The 20,462-nt window shown below is 48.4% G+C and overlaps 1 pseudogene; it reads right to left on the bottom strand.

The window, feature by feature from the left end:
• Positions 1–7,612: 7,612 nt before the first annotated feature.
• LOC125518175 lies at positions 7,613–19,827 on the bottom strand (annotated as a pseudogene).
• Positions 19,828–20,462: the final 635 nt, after the last annotated feature.

The following is a 20,462-nucleotide window of genomic DNA, read 5'->3' as shown; positions in this document are numbered from 1 at the left end:
GGCCTTTCTATGCCGACGGCATTCCTGGCTACGCCGACGGATATTTTGCCGACGGCCCTATGCCGACGGGGGCCGTCGGCATAGGCCTGTCCCGACGGCCATTCAGGGCTATGCCGACGGCCCTGGCCGTCGGCATAGGGTGCGATTCCGGTAGTGGAGCTCATCGATCTCCAGAAAACTGCTTGTTACATGTGCTCATCGACTGCCTCCTCTATTGGAATAGTTTTGTTTTTAACAGCCCATCCCATGTGCGAGCAAGTACTCGTGCTTTAGTATTCTGCTTGGAGCATAGCCAAATGTTGTTTGATGTTCCCTATGGGGCTCTGGGTTCAAGCAATCCAAAGGAAGTGCTATATTACCAGCATAAGTTCTTGTCCATCTCTTTGTACAAATCTCTGATTGGATCGGCAGTGCTCCATCTCTTTCCAATCATTCCAGCTGCCAAGCACCTGCAATAACTAGTATGGTGGAAATCTCAGTTTTAGCATGTACTCGATCGCACTTCTCTGAGACAAATTCAGCTAACTTGAAGAGACTGAAATACGGTGTTGAGTCGCCCCAAGTCAAGAGCAAGCACAGCCAGCCCAGAACCTCGCTTCGTCAGTGGAAGCAGCATCAAGTCAGAACAAGTAATTTGACTAATTTCCCTAGCAGAATTTTCAATCAGAATATATAGCAGTCCGGCCTGAGGATACTTATCAGACTTGTTAAAATCCTGAAGATGGCAATCGAAGGCAAACAGCTCAAGATGCATGTCAACGATTTAGATGACACTTAATACAGGTCGAGCTCGTGGATGCCAAGGGGGGTAAATCAGGCTTGATTCGGTTCAGATTTAGTGACATTATTGGAGCTGAGAATTCCCACCCACGTCATGCGAACAGCATAGAATGGGCATGGATATCTGCACTGTAAGGGCGGTTTCCGCCGGCTTACCTCAGTTGTCGTCGCCGATCGAGGCGAGACTTAGCCGGCCAGGGAGGTCCTCCTATCACCGCAGTGGGGGGGTTGGCCGGAGAGGATAAATCAGTCCTAATTCGGTTCAGATTTAGTGACATTGGAGTTTAGTTTCTGACCCACGTGCTACGACCGACAAGGGGCGTGGACCTCTGTATAGGGCGATCGATTTCGCTAGCAGGGAAGTTGGGTGGCTTACCTCGTCGTCGTCGTCGCCGCCGCCGGGTGTCCACTTCGCGCGGGGCGCGGCGAGCGAGGGGAGAGTTGGCCGGGCAATGACGCCCTGTCGCCGCAACTGTCCGCTTGTTGCCGGCAGCCTGCCTCCGTGTCCTGTACAGTCTCATTGTTGACCGGCGTTACTGATACAGGCTCACTTGCTTCGGGGGTTAGAATTGTTTTTTATTTTCGGCAGAAACTTTTGATGTATTCACCATCTGCCGTGTCTGTCATGGCCATTATAGAGAACACAAAAAGTTAAAAAGAAAAACACGTTCAAATCAAATCCGTAAAGCACCTAGCGATGACTACAAACACTAATTCCTCTCATGCTAGAGCCATGCAAACTATACAGTCAGGAAATCAAAATGATGTAGACATATGACCGAAGACCGGATCGAAATAAATCCACTCAAGACTGTTAGACTTCGTATTAGAGCCCTACTGTGTAAATCATACCTTATTGGTATTGGACTTGTATGTCATCATTATATATATGTGATAGGCCACCCCTTTGAGGGTTGAGCCAGTTCCTCCAAAACCTACGTTTTACATGGTATCGAGTCTAACCTAGGTCCTCCACCTCCAACCCACCCGCCGCCGCCGCCGCACCAAAACCCTAAACCCTAGGGCTGCCGCCGCCGACGCCATGACCGCTTCTGCTTCGGGCGCCGCCAGCTCCGGGTCTATCCCCGCGATGCTTGCCGCCCTCCTCAACCTCCCACCTCGCCCCTGGCTCCGCCAGTGCCTCAATTCTTTGGCACCACCGCTGTCGGCTCCCTCTTTTCAGCGCCGATCCCACCGTCACCGCCCGTGACGGCCTCAGCACCAGTCGCGTCGCCGCCGCCCACGATGGCCTCCTCTGGATCCTCCTCGACACTCGCCGTCATCCCGGCGACCTCGGGGGAGACACTGCCCGCAGAGCCACCCGCGGCCTCGCTCACGGCACCACCCGCGGCCATGATCCCGATCGTCCCCGCGCCGCCACCTGCGGCATCGGTCGCGGTCGTGGATCCTGTGGCGGCTCCGCCGCCAATCGTCCCTGCTGCTGGCGCAATCACGCCGACCTGGCCGTTCCACTTCGACAACTTGATCGCCATCCGACTCACGCCGGACAACTACTTGTTCTGGCGCGCCAAGGTCCTACCGCTGCTACGCAGCCGGTCTCTCCTCGGGTTTGTTGATGGTTCGCTACCGTGTCCTCCGCAGGTCATCCCTACCATTCACGGCCCGACCATCAACCCGGAACACCGTATGTGGGTGCAGCAGGACCAGGCAATCCTCTCTGCAATCCAGGGTTCCCTCGGCGACAGGGTCGCTGGCCTTTGTCTCTTCGCCGCCACCTCCATGGACGCCTGGATGACCCTGGAGCACGCCTTTGCCCAGGTCTCCACCTCCCGCTCGATGGCCCTTCGCAGCGAACTCGCCGACATCAACAAGCTGGACTCCTCCGCTACGACCTACTTCAACAAGATGAAGGTGCTGGCGGACACGCTCACCTCTATTGGTCGGCCGCTTAGCGACGAGGAGTTCGCCGGCTTCGTCATCAAAGGCCTCGACGCCGACTACGACAATCTCGCCGAGGCCGTCCACAACGCCAAGCCAGCGATGCCTCCTCACGAGCTCTACTCACGCCTCCTCTTCACCGAGCAACGCGTCGAGGCTCGTCGCTCCTCCGCCACCATCACCGCCCAGCCGGCGGCCTTCTGGGCCTCTCGTAGCCAGCGCCCACCTGCCCCGTCACCTGGCAAGGCAGCCCCGCACCTTGCATCGACCCTGGGTGGGGGCCCTAACACTAGGGTGGTGTGCCAGCTATGTGGTCGTGAACGCCATGTCGCCTCCAAATGTCACCGCCGCTTTCAGAGGAGCTTCCTTGGCATCGGCAACGACGGCAAGGGCAACGAGCGCCAGTTTTCCATGGCAGACTTTGGTCCTCCCGCCGCCGCCCCGGCTTCCCACATCGCTGCCGCCCCGTCTGCCCACATCGCCGCCAAGGGCAAGGACCAGCGCGTCGAGCAGGGATACACGCCATCCTACCCTGTTGATCCAGCCTGGTACATGGACACCGGCGCCACAGATCACATGACGAACGAGCTCAACAAACTCTCCACCTACCGGCCCTACTACGGGCACGATCAGGTTCACACCGCCAATGGTGTAGGTATGCCCATCTCTCATATTGGCCAAGCATCTCTTTTAACCAGTCATCCCTCTAGGCAGCTCCATCTTCGTGATGTTTTACGGGTACCCTCGGTAACTCGTAATCTTTTATCTGTCCCTAAGCTCACCCTTGATAATCACGTCCTATGTGAATTTCACTCTTTTAATCTTTTTGTTAAGGATCGAGCAACCCGGGACGTTCTGCTTAGTGGCCGATTGAGCCAAGGCTTGTACCGTTTGAAGGATCCATCCGCCCCGTGCGTCTTCAGCGGTGTTCGTGTGTCGCTTTCCCAGTGGCACTCTCGCTTTGGTCACCCCGCCACACCCATCGTTCGCCACATAATCCACCGTCATGAGCTACCATTAGTGTCTAGCAATAAAAAGATGTCCGTGTGTGATGCCTATCAGCAAGGCAAGAGTCATCAGCTACCTTTTGTTTCATCTACTAGAGAAGTAAAGAACCCTCTTGAAATTGTGTTTTCTGATGTGTGGGGTCCGGCACAAACATCTGTTAGTGGTCACAAATATTATGTCAGTTTTGTTGATGCCTATAGTCGCTTCACTTGGTTTTATCTTCTTAAGCGCAAATCTAATGTGTTTGATATATTCGTACAGTTTCAATTGCATGTTGAACGTCTACTCAAGCATAAAATTATCCATGTTCAATCAGATTGGGGGGGGGGATATCGCAACCTCAACACCTTCTTTAATAAGCTTGGGATATCTCATCGTTTATCATGCCCGCATACACATCAGCAGAATGGCGCTGTTGAGCGCAAACATCGCCATATAGTTGAGACCGGCCTCACACTTCTTGCTCATGCTTCTGTACCCTTTCATTTTTGGAGTGATGCTTTTGCTACCGTGTGTTTTCTCATTAACAGATTACCTACGCGTGTTCTTAATATGAAAATTCTGATTGAGCTTCTCTTAGGTGAAACTGCTGACTATACCTTCTTTAAGGTGTTCGGGTGTGTCTGCTGGCCTCATCTTCGTCCTTATAATGATTGCAAACTTGAGTTTCGCTCCAAAAAGTGTGTGTTCTTAGGGTATAGTTCTCTCCATAAAGGCTACAAGTGTCTCCATGTCCCAACCAATCGAGTCTACATATCCCGAGATGTTGTTTTTGATGAGACCGTCTTTCCCTTTTCTGCCATGCCTCAGTCATCCACCACAACACCTTCTATGCATTCATCCCCTTTTATGCCTGGCCAATTTGAAGATGTTGCATATTCGCCTGTGTTGTTACCTAATCATGGTGTAGGAATTGGACGTGGAGCTCTCCTGGAACTCCTCCCTAACGGACCCGCTACGTCGCCCGTGGTGCACGTCGATCGGCCGGTGCATGCACTGCCTCCCGCCCTCGACCCCGCACCGGGCGCCCCGTCTCCAACCGCGCCTGGGCCGGAGCCCATGCTGGCTACTGCGACCGGGCCAGAGCCTGCGACGGCCTCCTCTGAGCAGTCTCCGTCACCACCTCCTCGCCCGGACTCCCCTCCATCGTCGCCCCCGCCATCCGCGCGGGCGTCCTTGGTGCCTACTTCGCCCGGGTCTGCAGCGGCTCACACGCCGCCGGGGCCTACGTCGCCTGGTCCGCCGTCGCCCGGCCCGACGTCACCTGGTTCTTCTTCGCCTGAGCCCCCTGGACCAGCCTCACCTGCTTCGGACATCCCGCTGGCCCCGGTGTTTGCTCCCCCGCGGCGTCCACACACTCACAGCTGCAGTGGCATTGTTCGTCCTAAGGAGCGCACCGATGGCACGGTCACCTATCTTGTTGCTTGCCTGGCTCATGCTGTGGATGATCCAACCGCCGAACCACGCAGTTATCAAGCCGCTATGAGTATTCCACACTGGAGGGCTGCTATGGAACACAAATATCATGCTCTTATGAAGAATAAGACATGGACACTTATTCCCCCTCCGTCTCGCGTCAACATCATTGATTCAAAGTGGGTGTTCAAGGTGAAGAAACATGCAGATGGTTCCATTGAGCGCTTCAAAGCGCGCCTCGTGGCTAAGGGCTTTAAACAGCATCAGGGCCTGGACTATGAGGATACATTCAGCCCAGTTGTCAAGCCTACCACTATTCGACTTCTTCTGTCTCTGGCAGTTTCTCGCGGATGGTCTCTCTGCCAGCTTGATGTGTACAACGAGTTTCTTCATGGATTGCTTGAAGAAGAGGTTTACATGCGGCAGCCACCTAGATTTGTTGATCACACTCGGCCTCATCATCTCTGTCATCTGACGAAGGCCATATATGGACTGAAGCAGGCTCCCCGTGCCTAGCATGCTCGCCTGGCTTCAGCTCTACGCACTCATGGGTTCATTCCTTCGACGGCTGATACTTCACTGTTCTTGTTTCAGCGACCGAGTGTGACCATGTACCTCCTTGTATATGTGGATGATATTGTCCTCATGAGCTCATCCCCGACGGCTGTTGATGCTCTTGTGACTGCACTTGGTCGTGATTTTGCAGTTATGGATTTGGGACAGCTTCATTTCTTCCTGGGTATTGAGGTCGCTCATCAGTCTCGTGGCAGTTTGGCTCTCACCTAGAAGAAGTACTCTCTTGATCTCTTGCGCCGTGCTGGTATGCTCAAGTGCAAGCCATCGCCTACGCCCATGTCCTCCACTGACACCCTTTCTGCTGCTGATGGTGCTCTTCTCTCTCCTGAGGATGCTACTGAGTACAGGAGTATTGTTGGTGGCCTGCAGTATCTGACGATCACGCGTCCTGATCTCTCCTTTGCGGTTAACAGGGTGTGCCAGTATCTTCATGCTCCCACTGATGTACATTGGTCTGTTGTGAAGCGCATACTGCGTTATGTGCGTCTCACTGTCTCCTTTGGTCTTCACCTATGCCCCAGTTCCTCCGGAGTTCTTTCTGCATTCTCTGATGCTGATTGGGCAGGGTGTCGAGATGACAGGCGATCCACGGGGGGACATGCTGTGTTCTTGGGTCCTAATCTGATCGCCTGGAGTGCACACAAGCAAGCCACTGTTTCCCGCAGCAGCACAGAAGCTGAGTACCAAGTCGGTTGCCAATGCAATTGCTGAACTTATATGGATTGAGTCCCTACTTCGAGAGCTAGGAGTTGCTCAGCCACATCCTTCGGTCCTTTGGTGTGACAACATCGGTGTTATGTTTCTGTCGTCAAACCCGGTGTTCCATGCACGGACTAAACACATTGAGATTGACTATCATTTTGTGAGGGAACGTGTTGCACAGAAGCTACTACAAGTCAGGTTTATCTCTTCAAAAGATCAACTTGCGGACATCTTCACCAAGCCTCTACCTTCTCCCATGTTTGAGGTCTGTAGGCGCAATCTCAACCTCCTAGATACTTTAGGAGTGAGTTGAGATTGAGGGAGGGTGTTAGACTTTGTATTGTAGCCCTACTGTGTAAATCATACCTTATTGATATTGGACTTGTATGTCATCATTATATATATGTGAGAGGCCACCCCTTTGAGGGTTGAGCCAGTTCCCCCAAAACCTACGTTTTACAAAGACCAGTATCGACCGAATCTCACGAGATCCGACAAAGACACACAACCACAATCCCTCCACGATGCTATAAACACCACGAGGACTGGGATCGGACATGGGAAACATTTCTTTTTACTAGCAAACATTGCCACCGCCACACAACTCCAATCGAGACATTGAACCAAACAAAGACAAGAGCAGGGTCTCTTCCGTCGGCGAGATGCCAGGCTACTCCGCACTTCCACGGCCCAAAGGCCACAGGCAGTAACCACATCACAACGAAAATGAACACCTGAGAACTACGAATCACAAACAAGGACACAAAATAGTAGTACATAATTGGAAATAAGTCTGAACAGGAAGCACAACTCGCACTTCTACAAAAAGCCACAGCCACAATTAACCAATAGGCAACATTACCAGACTTGACAATCAACTACACAAGTAATAGTATCAGTGGTAGATGCGGGCAGTAACGACAGAGGTGGAACTCAGAGCAGACATGCAATAGTACAGCTTGAAGAAGCAGACGAAACCTGGACGTGTGTAGTAGATACTCTGCATCCGGAACATATACTACCACTGGAATCAAATCCTTCATTTTCCTTGATTTGTTGTAATGAACGGCATTACGAAGCATCTTCCTTCTGGACAGTGACACCTACATAAACCAACATCGTATCACATCAAACATCTTAAAACTAGTTGAAGGAGAAAACAAGTAGGGGTACTAGTTGGCTGTTTGTGGCAAGTTACGTACCCACACATTTCCAGAGCAGCGGTAGTAGGTCAATCTCGAAGTGAATACCTCAACCGCGTCCCTCGAATCGCAGAATAATGGCGCAACAATGTCAAGAAGTCACCAGTGATTTCGTGGAAGCCTAGATACTCGAGAGGCATGAGGAACTCAATGCCAAGTGGGACCTCGATCATGCCGTGAGTTTGATTAAAAACAAATTTTCCAGACACCCCATGGCACCTTGTTGTACCTCTAGAGATTTCAAATTAGGCAGGTCTGTTAGAGAGAGAACCTTTAGCTTGGGAAACCACCCCGTGAGAAATTTCAAATGCTCTCCAGTGTATGCTCTAGTGAAATGTAGGCACGTCAAGTTTGACAACCGAGAAAGGGATGGCAAGGGGTCTTCTCTCAGCTGTGACAAAGATAGAACTAACCCTACCTCCAACAGCTTGGAAGAGAGGAGACTCATTCAACGCCCCTTGCGCTAGCCTTCCTCTCAATCTGAGCTTTTGCAAGCTTGGCAGGAAAACATTCAATAGGAGAACCTCATTCTCATCACTTGTATTCACAGATAGCAAGGACAAATGCCACATTTGAACTAGAGATTCACAGATGCGTCCACAGTGGATTCCCTTCACATTCAATAACCTCAAACTTCTTAGTAGTCTCAGCTCCGCTAAATGTCTAAGGGACTCATCTTGTGCTTCCAATGCTTGTAGTGTCTGCAGGTTTGTCAGATTCCCAAGTCCATTGGGGATACACATGCCACTGAGATGATTAATGTTTCTCCAATCCGGATCATTTATTTTCTCAACAAGTAAGTGCCTGAGCTTCTTCAATTTCACAATCCCGCTAGGCAATTCATGTATGTCAGATGTTACAAAGGTTGTTAGAATTGTGTCGAATATTATTGTACAAGGCAGGTTACAGTTGGACTTGGTTTTGGACTGTGTGTAGACAGAATAGGAGTTGTGTCCTAATAGGACACTTGTATCCTAGGCCTCTCATATATATCGGGGATAGACACACGATGTAACCTATGCCAACATAATAGCACCGGAACGCAGGGGAAGCCGGCGGCATGTGCCGGTGTCCAGGGCGACCGTGTGCGGTATTGTAGCGGTGTCATGGGGAGGAGCGCCCATAGTCAGGCCCCGGGGATGTAGCCATATCAGTGAACCTCGTTAACAAATCTCGATGTCATGCTCATGTGATTGCTTGGTCCTCGGATGATCAACGGTTTGCCTCGGATTTATTCTAACAAGTGGTATCATGAGCAATGTTCGATTTGAGGTCGCGGTTCGTTGATCTAGAGGTGAGCGATGAAGTCGGAGTTCCAAGTAACTCTCCGGTGGCGCGCGGTCGATCGTGCAAGTTGGAAGAAGTTTGGATGGGCTTTCGGTGGAAATCATCACGCGGATAAAAGCGATCCATCAAGAGGAAGAGATGAAAAGCTAATTGATTTACGGCCTACAGGAGCACAAGGTGGAGTGTTGGGGTTTTTCCATTGATCTTCACGGTGAAGTGCACACCGGAAGGCTTACGTGATGCAGTTTGGCTTTATTTCTTTGTACATGGTTATGTACGAGGATGGTAGCATGAGAGTCCGTGTTGTGCGTGGCAAGGATGATGACATGCGTATAAGGCTCGGAGGTGTCTGGAGCGTGTCGTGGAAGGATCATGCATACACAGGGCATCAAGCAATGCACTGAGATTGCGGGCGGACACGATGCAGGGTGGAGCATGGTTGCAGTCGGATAATTTCGGCTGGGTCGGACTGGATAGTCTGATGGATCGACGGGGATGTCGGTCAAAGCAGAAGACGGAGGTGATTTCAGCGACGACGACATATGAGCGTGATGTTGATGATGGCCGACTTCTGGGGCGTGGAAACACGCGGCACGGGCCCAGAGGGCTTGTGTGGCTTCGACAAGACTATGGCGCGGGGTTGATTCAAGGTGGTGTATACACGGAGCTTGAAGTCGATGAGGCGCAGGGGTGGATTGATCATCTACCATAGAGTCATGTTGAAGGTGGAGCTGGATTGAGGGGCTACGATGTAAGGATCCAGGGAATCGAAGCCTATTCAGCAAGCGGGAAAAGCGAGTGACACGTAGTTTGGACTGGAGGCCAGTGGTCTGATGGAAGCATGAAACTCGTCATCGGTCGGTGATGATCGGTGGTTCTCTGCAGTGGGTGTTGAGGCAGTGTGAGCTAGCTACCCAGAAGACTCGGCCAGGACAGCAGAGACTCGACGCAGTGATAGCGGCGAGGCGTGCGGTAAGCATGGGACACAGCGACAGGCCAAGGCACTGGTGGTCAGACATGTGATCAGACAAAGTGTGCAGCGGGTGCTGAAGCAGTGTTGATGAGTACCGGATTCAAGTTGGTGACTGATCTATCAGTGCTAGTTAATGGATAGGAGTTGACCATGGAGAATCTGAGAAAGTGGCGGAGAGTCTGAAATTGTCAAAACAGAGAGAGTACATGGCTGTATATTCTGTGGTGTTCGGTGCACATGGCAAAGTGCGGATGACAATACAGAAGGAGGCGGAGTGCTATAGTTGTGGGACATGTCAGAGACTATCTGGGAAAAGGGTGAGACAATTGTGAATTTGACTCAGAGTGACACAAGGCGATGGTGAAATTCCTTCAAGTTTCAGATAGATGGTCAAGAAAGAGTGGTGGCATTGAGTTCAGGTAACTCTTATATGTGGTGTCCAATATGCGAGCTGTTCATTTTCACGCAGACAGTGATCGGTGTGTGATGGTGTTGAATGGATTCTCCGGAAGTTTGAAGCACAAAGTAGAGTATTGAGGAACTTAATTTTGCTCGAGGGTTGACTGTGAAGAAGACGAGAAGGGACTACAGTTGCAGGTGGAGTTACATGGAGTCTGGAAGTAGCAGCGGTGCTCATGGCGTATCTCAAGTCCAATGTACATGGAGGTTCAACGCATGAATGAATTCAAGGTGGTGGAGAATATTCGCCAAGATGGTGTTTGTTAGAATTGTGTCGAATATTATTGTACAAGGTAGGTTACAGTTGGACTTGGCTTTGGACTGTGTGTAGACAGAATAGGAGTTGTGTCCTAATAGGACACTTGTATCCTAGGCCTCTCATATATATCGGGGGTAGACACACGATGTAACCTATGCCAACATAATAGCACCGGAACGCAGGGGAAGCCGGCGGCATGTGCCGATGTCCAGGGCGACCGTGTGCGGTATTGTAGCGGTGTCATGGGGAGGAGCGCCCATAGTCAGGCCTCGGGGGTGTAGCCATATCGGTGAACCTCGTTAACAAATCTCGGTGTCATGCTCGTGTGATTGCTTGGTCCTCGAATGATCAATGGTTTGCCTCGGATTTATTCTAACAAAGGTCCAGTGTCAACAAATTTGAAAGCTTCTCAATAGACTTCGGGAGCATCTTCACCTTTGAATTACGCAAACCCAAATGGTGCAAATTAAAAAGATCTCCAATAACATCTGGAATCTTCTCAATGGGTAAACCACTTAATTCTAGCACTGTCATATATCTTGTTGGGGAACGTAGCAGAAATTCAAAATTTTCTACGCATCACCAAGATCAATCTATGGAGTAATCTAGCAACAAGGGGAAGGAGAGTGCATCTACATACCCTTGTAGATCGCTAAGAGGAAGCGTTCAAATGAACGGGGTTGATGGAGTCGTACTCGTCGTGATCCAAATCACCGATGATCCTAGTGCCGAACGGACGGCACCTCCGCGTTCAACACACGTACAGCCCGGTGACGTCTCCTACGCCTTGATCCAGCAAGGGGAGAAGGAGAGGTTGGGGAAGACTCCATCCAGTAGCAGCACGATGGTGTGGTGGTGGAGGAGGAGCATGGCAATCCTGCAGGGCTTCGCCAAGCACCGCGGGAGAGGAGGAGGGAGAGAGGCAGGGCTGCGCCATGAAGAGGTCAAAACTCATGTGTTGACAGCCCCAAAGTCCTCAAGTATATATAGGGGAGAGGGAGAGGGGTGCGCCCCCTTTAGGGTTTCCACCCCAAGGGGTGCGGCAGCCCCAAACCCATCTAGGGTGGCGGCCAAAGGGGGGGAGAGGGGGAAACTTGCCCCCCAAGCTAGGTGGAGGCGCCCCCTCCCCAAACCCTAGGCGCCTTGGGCCCTTGTGGGGGGGCGCACCAGCCCACCTGGGGCTGGTCCCCTCCCACACTTGGCCCATGCAGCCCTCCGGGGCTGGTGGCCCCACTTGGTGGACCACCGGGACCCTCCCCGTGGTCCCGGTACATTACCGATAAAACCCGAAATTTTTCCGGTGACCAAAACAGGACTTCCCATATATAATTCTTTACCTCCAGACCATTCCGGAACTCCTCGTAACATCCGGGATCTCATCCGGGACTCCGAACAACATTCGGTAACCACATACAAACTTCCTTTATAACCCTAGCGTCATCGAACCTTAAGTGTGTAGACCCTACGGGTTCGTGAACCATGCAGACATGACCGAGATGTTCTCCGGTCAATAACCAACAGCAGGATCTGGATACCCATGTTGGTTCCCACATGTTCCACGATGATCTCATCAGTTGAACCACGATGTCGAGGATTCGATCAATCCCGTATGTAATTCCCTTTGTCTAGCGGTATTGTACTTGCCCGAGATTCGATCATTGGTATCCCGATACCTTGTTCAATCTCGTTACCGGAAAGTCTCTTTACTCGTTCCGTAACACATCATCCCGTGATCAACTCCTTGATCACATTGTGCACATTATGATGATGTCCTACCGAGTGGGCCCAGAGATACCTCTCCGTTTACACAGAGTGACAAATCCCAGTCTCGATTCGTGCCAACCCAACAGACACTTTCGGAGATACCTGTAGTGTACCTTTATAGCCACCCAGTTATGTTGTGACGTTTGGCACACCCAAAGCACTCCTACGGTATCCGGGAGTTGCACAATCTCATGGTCTAAGGAAATGATACTTGACATTAGAAAAGCTTTAGCATACGAACTACACGATCTTTGTGCTAGGCTTAGGATTGGGTCTTGTCCATCACATCATTCTCCTAATGATGTGATCCCGTTATCAACGACATCCAATGTCCATGGTCAGGAAACCGTAACCATCAATTGATCAACGAGCTAGTCAACTAGAGGCTTACTAGGGACATGTTGTTGTCTATGTATCCACACATGTATCTGAGTTTCCTATCAATACAATTCTAGCATGGATAATAAACGATTATCATGAACAATGAAATATAATATAATAATAACCAATTTATTATTGCCTCTAGGGCATATTTCCAACAGTCTCCCACTTGCACTAGAGTCAATAATCTAGTTCACATCGCCATGTGATTAACACTCACAGGTCACATCGCCATGTGACCAACATCCAAGAGTCTACTAGACTCAATGATCTAGTTCACATCACTATGTGATAAACACTCAAAGAGTTCTGGGTTTGATCATGTTATGCTTGCGAGAGAGGTTGTAGTCAACGGGTCTTGCCATATTCAGATCCCTATGTATTTCGCAAAACTTTATGTCATATCATAGATGCTGCTACCACGTTCCACTTGGAGCTATTCCAAATTGTTGCTCCATTATACGTATCCGGTATCTCTACTCAGAGCTATCCGGATAGGTGTTTAAGCTTGCATCGACATAACTCTTTACGTCGAACTCTTTATCACCTCCATAACCGAGAAACATTTCCTTATTCCTCTAAGGATAATTTTGACCGCTATCTGGTGATCTACTCCTAGATCACCTTTGTACCCTCTTGCCAGACATGTGGCAAGGCACACATCAGGTGTGGTACTTCAGCATGGCATACCGTATAGAGCCTATGACAAGAGCATAGGGGACGACCTTCGTCCTTCTTCTTTCTTCTGCCGTGGTCAAGCTTTGAGTCTCACTCAACTTCACACCTTACAACTCAGGTAAGAACCCCTTCTTTGACTGATCTATTTTGAACTCCTTCAAAAACATGTCAAGGTGTGCGTTCTTTGAAAGTATCATCAGGTGTCTTGATCTATCTCTATAGATCTTGATGCCCAGTTTGTAAGCAGCTTTATCCAGGTCTTCCTTTGAAAAACACTTTTCAAACAACCGTTTATGCTTTCCAGAAATTCTACATTATTTCGAATCAACAATATGTCATCCACATATACTTATCAGAAATGTTGTAGTGCTCCCACTCACTTTCTTGTAAACACAAGTTTCTAACAAACATTGTATAAACCTAAAAGCTTTGATCACTCCATCAAAACATATATTTCGATTCCGAGATGCTTGCTCTAGTCCACAGAAGGATTGTTGGAGCCAGCATACCTTTTAGCATCCTTAGGATCGACAAACCCTTTTATTGTATCACATACAATTTTTCTTACGAAAACTGGTAAGAAAACTTGTTTTGACATCCATCTGTAAGATTTCATAATCGAAAAATACAGCTAATGCTATCATGATTCCGACGGACTTAAGCATCGCTACGGGTGAGAAATTATCATCGTAGTCAACTCCTTGAACTTGTGAAAAGATTCTTTCCCACAAGTCGAGCTTCATAGACGGTAACATTACCGCACACATCTGTCTTCTTCTTAAAGATCCATTTATCTCTATGGCTTGCCGATCATCGGGAAAGTCCACCAAAGTCCATACTTTGTTCTAATATATGGATCCTATCTCGGATTTCATGGCTTCTAACCATTTGTCAGAATACGGGCCCACCATCACTTCTCCATAGATCGTAGGTTCATTGTTGTCTAACAACATGATATCTAAGACAGGATTACCGTACCACTTAGGAGTAGTACATATCCTTGTCGACCTACGAGGTTCGATAGCAACTTGATCCGAAGCTTCATTATCACTACCATTAACTTCCTATTCAACAGACGTAGGTGCCACAGAAACATCTTTCTGTGTTGCATCACTCTCTGGTTGAAGTAAAGGTTCGACAACCTCATCAAGTTCTATCTTCCTCCCACTCAATTCTTTCGAGAGAAACTCCTTCTCGAGAAATGACCCGTTCTTAGCGACAAACAATTTGCCCTCGGGTCTGAGATAGAAGGTATACCCAACTGTCACCTTTGGGTATCCTATGAAGATGTGTTTGTCCGCTTTTGGGTTCGAGCTTCTCCGGCTGAAGCCTTAAGCATCTCAGCCCCAAACATTAAGAAGCGACATCTTTGGTTTCTTGCCAAACCAATGTTCACACGATGTCGTCTCAACGGACTTAGATGGTATCCTATCTAAAGTGAATGCAGCTGTCTCTAACGCATAACCTCAAAATGAAAGCGGTAGATCGGTAAGAGACATCATAGATCGCACCATATCTCATAAGGTTCGATTACGACGTCTGGACACACCATTACCTTGTGGTGTTCCAGGTGGCTTCAACTATGAAACAATTCCACAATGTCTTAAGTGATTGCCAAACTCATAACTTAGAAAATCCCCTTTTGATCAGATCATAGGAACATGATCCTTTTTGTTATGATGATTCTTATCTTCACTCTGAAATCGCTTGGACTTTCAAACGTTTTAGACTTGTGTTTCGTTAAGTAAATATACCTATATCTACTCAAATCGTCAGTGAAGATGAGAAAATAGCGATATCCACCGCACGCTTCAATTCTCATTGGATCACACGCATCGGTATGCATGATTTCCAACAAGTCACTTGCCCGTTTCATTGTACCTGAAAACGGGGTCTTAGTCATCTGCCCATGAGGCATGGCTCGCATGTGTCAAGCGATTCAAAATCAAGTGACTCCAAACATCCATCGACATGGAGTTTCTTCATCTTATGCCAATATGACCTAAGTGGCAGTGCCACGAGAAAGTGGTACTATCATTATTAACTCTACATCCTTTGGCATGAACATGTGTATTACCACGACCGAGATTCAATGAACCATTCACATAGGGTGCATGACCATGAAAGGTATCATTCATGTAAACAGAATAACCATTATTCTCTAACTTAAATGAATGACCGTATTGCAATGAACATGATCTAATCATATTCATGCTCAACGTAGACACCTGATAACATTTATCTAGGTTCAATACTAATCCCGAAGGCAGATAGAGCGTGCGATGGTGATCTCATCAACTTTGGAAACACTTCCAACACACATCGTCACCTCGCCCTTAGCCAGTCTCTGTTTAGTCCGTAGCTTTTGCTTCAAGTCACCAATAATAGTAACTGAACCGGTATCCAATACCCAGGTGCTACTAGGAGTACTAGTGAGGTACACATTAATAACACGTATATACTTTGTTGAAGTTGCTAGCCTTCTTATCTACCATGCATTTGGGGTAATTCCGCTACCAGTGACTGTTTCCCTTACAATAGAAGCACGCAGTCTCGGGTTTGGGTTCAACCTTGGGTTCCTTCACTGGAGCGGCAACTGGTTTGCCATCCATGAAGTTTCCCTTCTAGCCCTTACCCTTCTTGAAACCAGTGGTCTTGTCAAACCATCAACACTTGATGCTCCTTCTTGATTTCTACCTTTTGCGGTCTTAAGCACCGCGAACAGCTCTGGGATCAACTCCATCCCTTGCATGTCATAGTTCATCATGAAGATCTAGTAGCTTAGTGATAGTGGCTAGAGAACTCTATCAATCACTATCTTATCTGGAAGTTTAACTCCCACTTGATTTAAGTGATTCTAGCACCCAGACATTCTGAGCACATGCTCATTAGCTGAGCTATTCTCCTCCATCTTGTTGGCAAAAGGACTTGTCAGAGGTCTCACACCTCTCAACACGGTCATGAGCCTGAAATCCCAATTTCAGCTCTTGGAACATCTCATATGTTCTATGGCGTTCAAAATGTCATTGGAATCCCGATTCTAAGCCGTAAAGTATGGTGCACTAAACTATCAAGTAGTCATCAGAATGTGTCTGTCAGGTGTTCACAACATCCACAGACGACGTTGTAGGGGTTTGTACATCGAACGGTGCATCAAAGACGTAAGCCTTCTGTGTAGCAGTGAGGACACTCCTCGGACTACGGACCCAGTCCGCATCATTGCTTACAATATCTTTCAGCTTAATCTTTCTCTAGGAACGTATTGAAACAGGGAGCTACAACGTGTGCTATTTATCTACAATATATTTGCAAAGACAATTTAGACTATGTTCGTGATAATTGAGTTCATCTAATGAACTCCCACTCAGATAGACATCCCTCCAGTCATCTAAGTGAAACATGATCCGAGTCAACTAGGCCGTGTCCGATCATCACGTGAGATGGACTAGTCAATATCGGTGAACATCTTCATGTTGATCGTATCTTCTATACGACTCATGCTCGACCTTTCGGTCTTCCGTGTTCCGAGGCCATGTCTGTACATGCTAGGCTCGTCAAGTCAACCTAAGTGTTTTTGCTGTGTCACTCTGGCTTACACCCATTGTATTCGAACGTTAGAATCTATCACACCCGATCATCACGTGGTGCTTCGAAACGATGAACCTTCGCAACGGTGCACAGTTAGGGGGAACACTTTTCTTGAAATTTTAGTGAGGGATCATCTTATTTAAGCTACTGTCGTTCTAAGCAAATAAGATGTAAACCATGATAAACATCACATGCAATCAAATAGTGACATGATATGGCCAATACCATTTTGCTCCTTTTGATCTCCATCTTCGGGGCTCCATGATCATCGTTGTCACCGGCATGACACCCTGATCTCCATCATCGTGTCTTCTTGAAGTTGTCTCGTCATCTATTACTTCTACTACTATGGCTAATGCTTTAGCAATAAAGTAAAGTAACTACATGACGTTTAAGTTGACACGCAGGTCATAAATAAATTAAGACAACTTCTATGGCTCCTGCCGATTGTCATACTCATCGACATGCAAGTCGTGATTCCTATTACAAGAACATGATCAATCTCATACATCACATATATCATTCATCACATCCTTTTGGCCATATCACATCACACGGCATATGCTGCAAAAACAAGTTAGACGTCCTCTAATTGTTGTTGCAAGTTTTTACGTGGCTACTATAGGTTTCTAGCAAGAACGTTTCTTACCTACGCCAAAACCACAACGTGATATGCCAATTTCTATTTACCCTTCATAAGGACCCTTTTCATCGAATCCGATCCGACTAAAGTGGGAGAGACAGACACCCGCTAGCCACCTTATGCAACTAGTGCATGTCAGTCGGTGGAACCAGTCTCACGTAAGAGTACGTGTAAGGTCGGTCCGGGCCGCTTCATCCCACGATACCGCCGAATCAAGATAAGACTAGTAACGGCAAGTAAATTGACAAAATCAACGCCCACAACTTCTTTGTGTTCTACTCATGCATAGAAACTACGCATAGACCTAGCTCATGATGCCACTGTTGGGGAACGTAGCAGAAATTCAAAATTTTCTACGCATCACCAAGATCAATTTATGGAGTAATCTAGCAACGAGGGGAAGGAGAGTGCATCTACATACCCTTGTAGATCGCTAAGCGGAAGCGTTCAAGTGAACGGGGTTGATGGAGTCGTAATCGTCGTGATCCAAATCACCGATGATCCTAGTGCCGAACGGACGGCACCTCCGCGTTCAACACACGTACAGCCCGGTGACGTCTCCTATGCCTTGATCCAGCAAGGGAGAAGGAGAGGTTGGGGAAGACTCCATCCAGCAGCAGCACGACGGCGTGGTGGTGGTGGAGGAGCGTGGCAATCCTGCAGGGCTTCGCCAAGCACCGCGGGAGAGGAGGAGGGAGAGAAGCAGGGCTGCGCCATGGAGAGGTCAAAACTCATGTGTTGGCAGCCCCAAAGTCCTCAAGTATATATAGGGGAGAGGGAGGGGGGTGCGCCCCCTTTAGGGTTTCCACCCCAAGGGGTGCGGCAGCCCCAAACCCATCTAGGGTGGCGGCCAAAGGGGGGAGAGGGGGAAACTTGCCCCCCAAGCTAGGTGGAGGCGCCCCCTCCCCAAACCCTAGGCGCCTTGGGCCCTTGTGGGGGGGCGCACCAGCCCACCTGGGGCTGGTTCCCTCCCACACTTGGCCCATGCAGCCCTCCGGGGCTGGTGGCCCCACTTGGTGGACCACCGGGACCCTCCCGGTGGTCCCGGTACATTACCGATAAAACCCGAAACTTTTCCGGCGATCAAAATAGGACTTCCCATATATAATTCCTTACCTCCGGACCATTCCGGAACTCCTCGTAACATCCGGGATCTCATCCGAGACTCCGAACAACATTCGGTAACCACATACAAACTTCCTTTATAACCCTAGCGTCATCGAACCTTAAGTGTGTAGACCCTACGGGTTCGTGAACCATGCAGACATGACCGAGATGTTCTCCGGTCAATAACCAACAGTGGGATCTAGATACCCATGTTGGTTCCCACATGTTCCACGATGATCTCATCGGTTGAACCACGATGTCGAGGATTCGATCAATCCCGTATGCAATTCCCTTTGTCTAGCGGTATTGTACTTGCCCGAGATTTGATCGTCGGTATCCCGATACCTTGTTCAATCTCGTTACCGGCAAGTCTCTTTATTCGTTCCGTAACACATCATCCCGTGATCAACTCCTTGATCACATTGTGCACATTATGATGATGTCCTACCGAGTGGGCCCAGAGATACCTCTCCGTTTACACGGAGTGACAAATCCCAGTCTCGATTCGTGCCAACCCAACAGACACTTTCAGAGATACCTGTAGTGTACCTTTATAGCCACCCACTTACGTTGTGATGTTTGGCACACCCAAAGCACTCCTACGGTATCCGGGAGTTGCACAATCTCATGGTCTAAGGAAATGATACTTGACATTAGAAAAGCTTTAGCGTACGAACTACACGATCTTTGTGCTAGGCTTAGGATTGGGTCTTGTCCATCACATCACTCTCCTAATGATGTGATCCCGTTATCAACGACATCCAATGTCCATGGTCAGGAAACCGTAACCATCAATTGATCAACGAGCTAGTCAACTAGAGGCTTACTAGGGACATGTTGTTGTCTATGTATCCACACATGTATCTGAGTTTCCTATCAATACAATTCTAGCATGGATAATAAACGATTATCATGAACAATGAAATATAATATAATAATAACCAATTTATTATTGCCTCTAGGGCATATTTCCAACATATCTTGACTCCATGCATAGCAGTGGTAGTAGAGTGAATGATGACTTGCTATCACCCAATGTAATGATAGTTCGAAGTTGGTGTGAACTAGACATTTGTTCTTCTCCATTCCTCCACAGTTTTCTCATGCATACGCAAAAGGCCACCAACTAACACAATAACAAGGGGCAAGCCTTTGCACTTGATAACAATTTCTTTGGACAAAGACTTCAATTCTGTAGGACAAGCATGATTTGCTTCTCCTAGAAAGGATTTTTTACAAAACAGATCCCATGCCTTGTCTTCTGCTAAAACTTCTAGTTCTAAGATATGCCCCCTAGAGGCAAGTGCAGCAACATGGCCTTCCCTTGTTGTGATTATCAGTCTACTGCCCTTATCATTATGAATGAGCATCCTAGATAAGTCGTCAAATGCTTCTGTAGTCCACACATCATCCAATATGATCAAATACTTATTTTTCTCTAGAAATTTCCCCAGTGTTTCTTCAAGACATGTGATATTCATAGCCAGAGTGTTTGATAGAACATTGGCTTCGTTTCTTGCAAGTTCTTTGACTATATTCTTCAATACGTCTTCTCTAGAAATAGTTTGAGCGATCCCAACCCAGGCATGGCATTGGAATTTCACTCTCTGCGTCTTATAGACATTGGCAGCTAAAACTGTCTTACCAAGTCCTCCCGTTCCAAGCAAAGCTATCACGGAGCATTCCATATCATCACTTGCCAACCACTGCTCGAGCTTCTCTCTCTTTTTATCCATTCCC

The sequence above is a fragment of the Triticum urartu genome, chromosome 7, assembly GCF_003073215.2.
Source record: "Triticum urartu cultivar G1812 chromosome 7, Tu2.1, whole genome shotgun sequence".
In the NCBI taxonomy this organism is placed as follows: domain Eukaryota; kingdom Viridiplantae; phylum Streptophyta; class Magnoliopsida; order Poales; family Poaceae; genus Triticum; species Triticum urartu.
The sequence above is the reverse complement of the archived record's forward strand: the minus strand, read 5'-3'. Positions and strand labels throughout refer to the sequence as shown.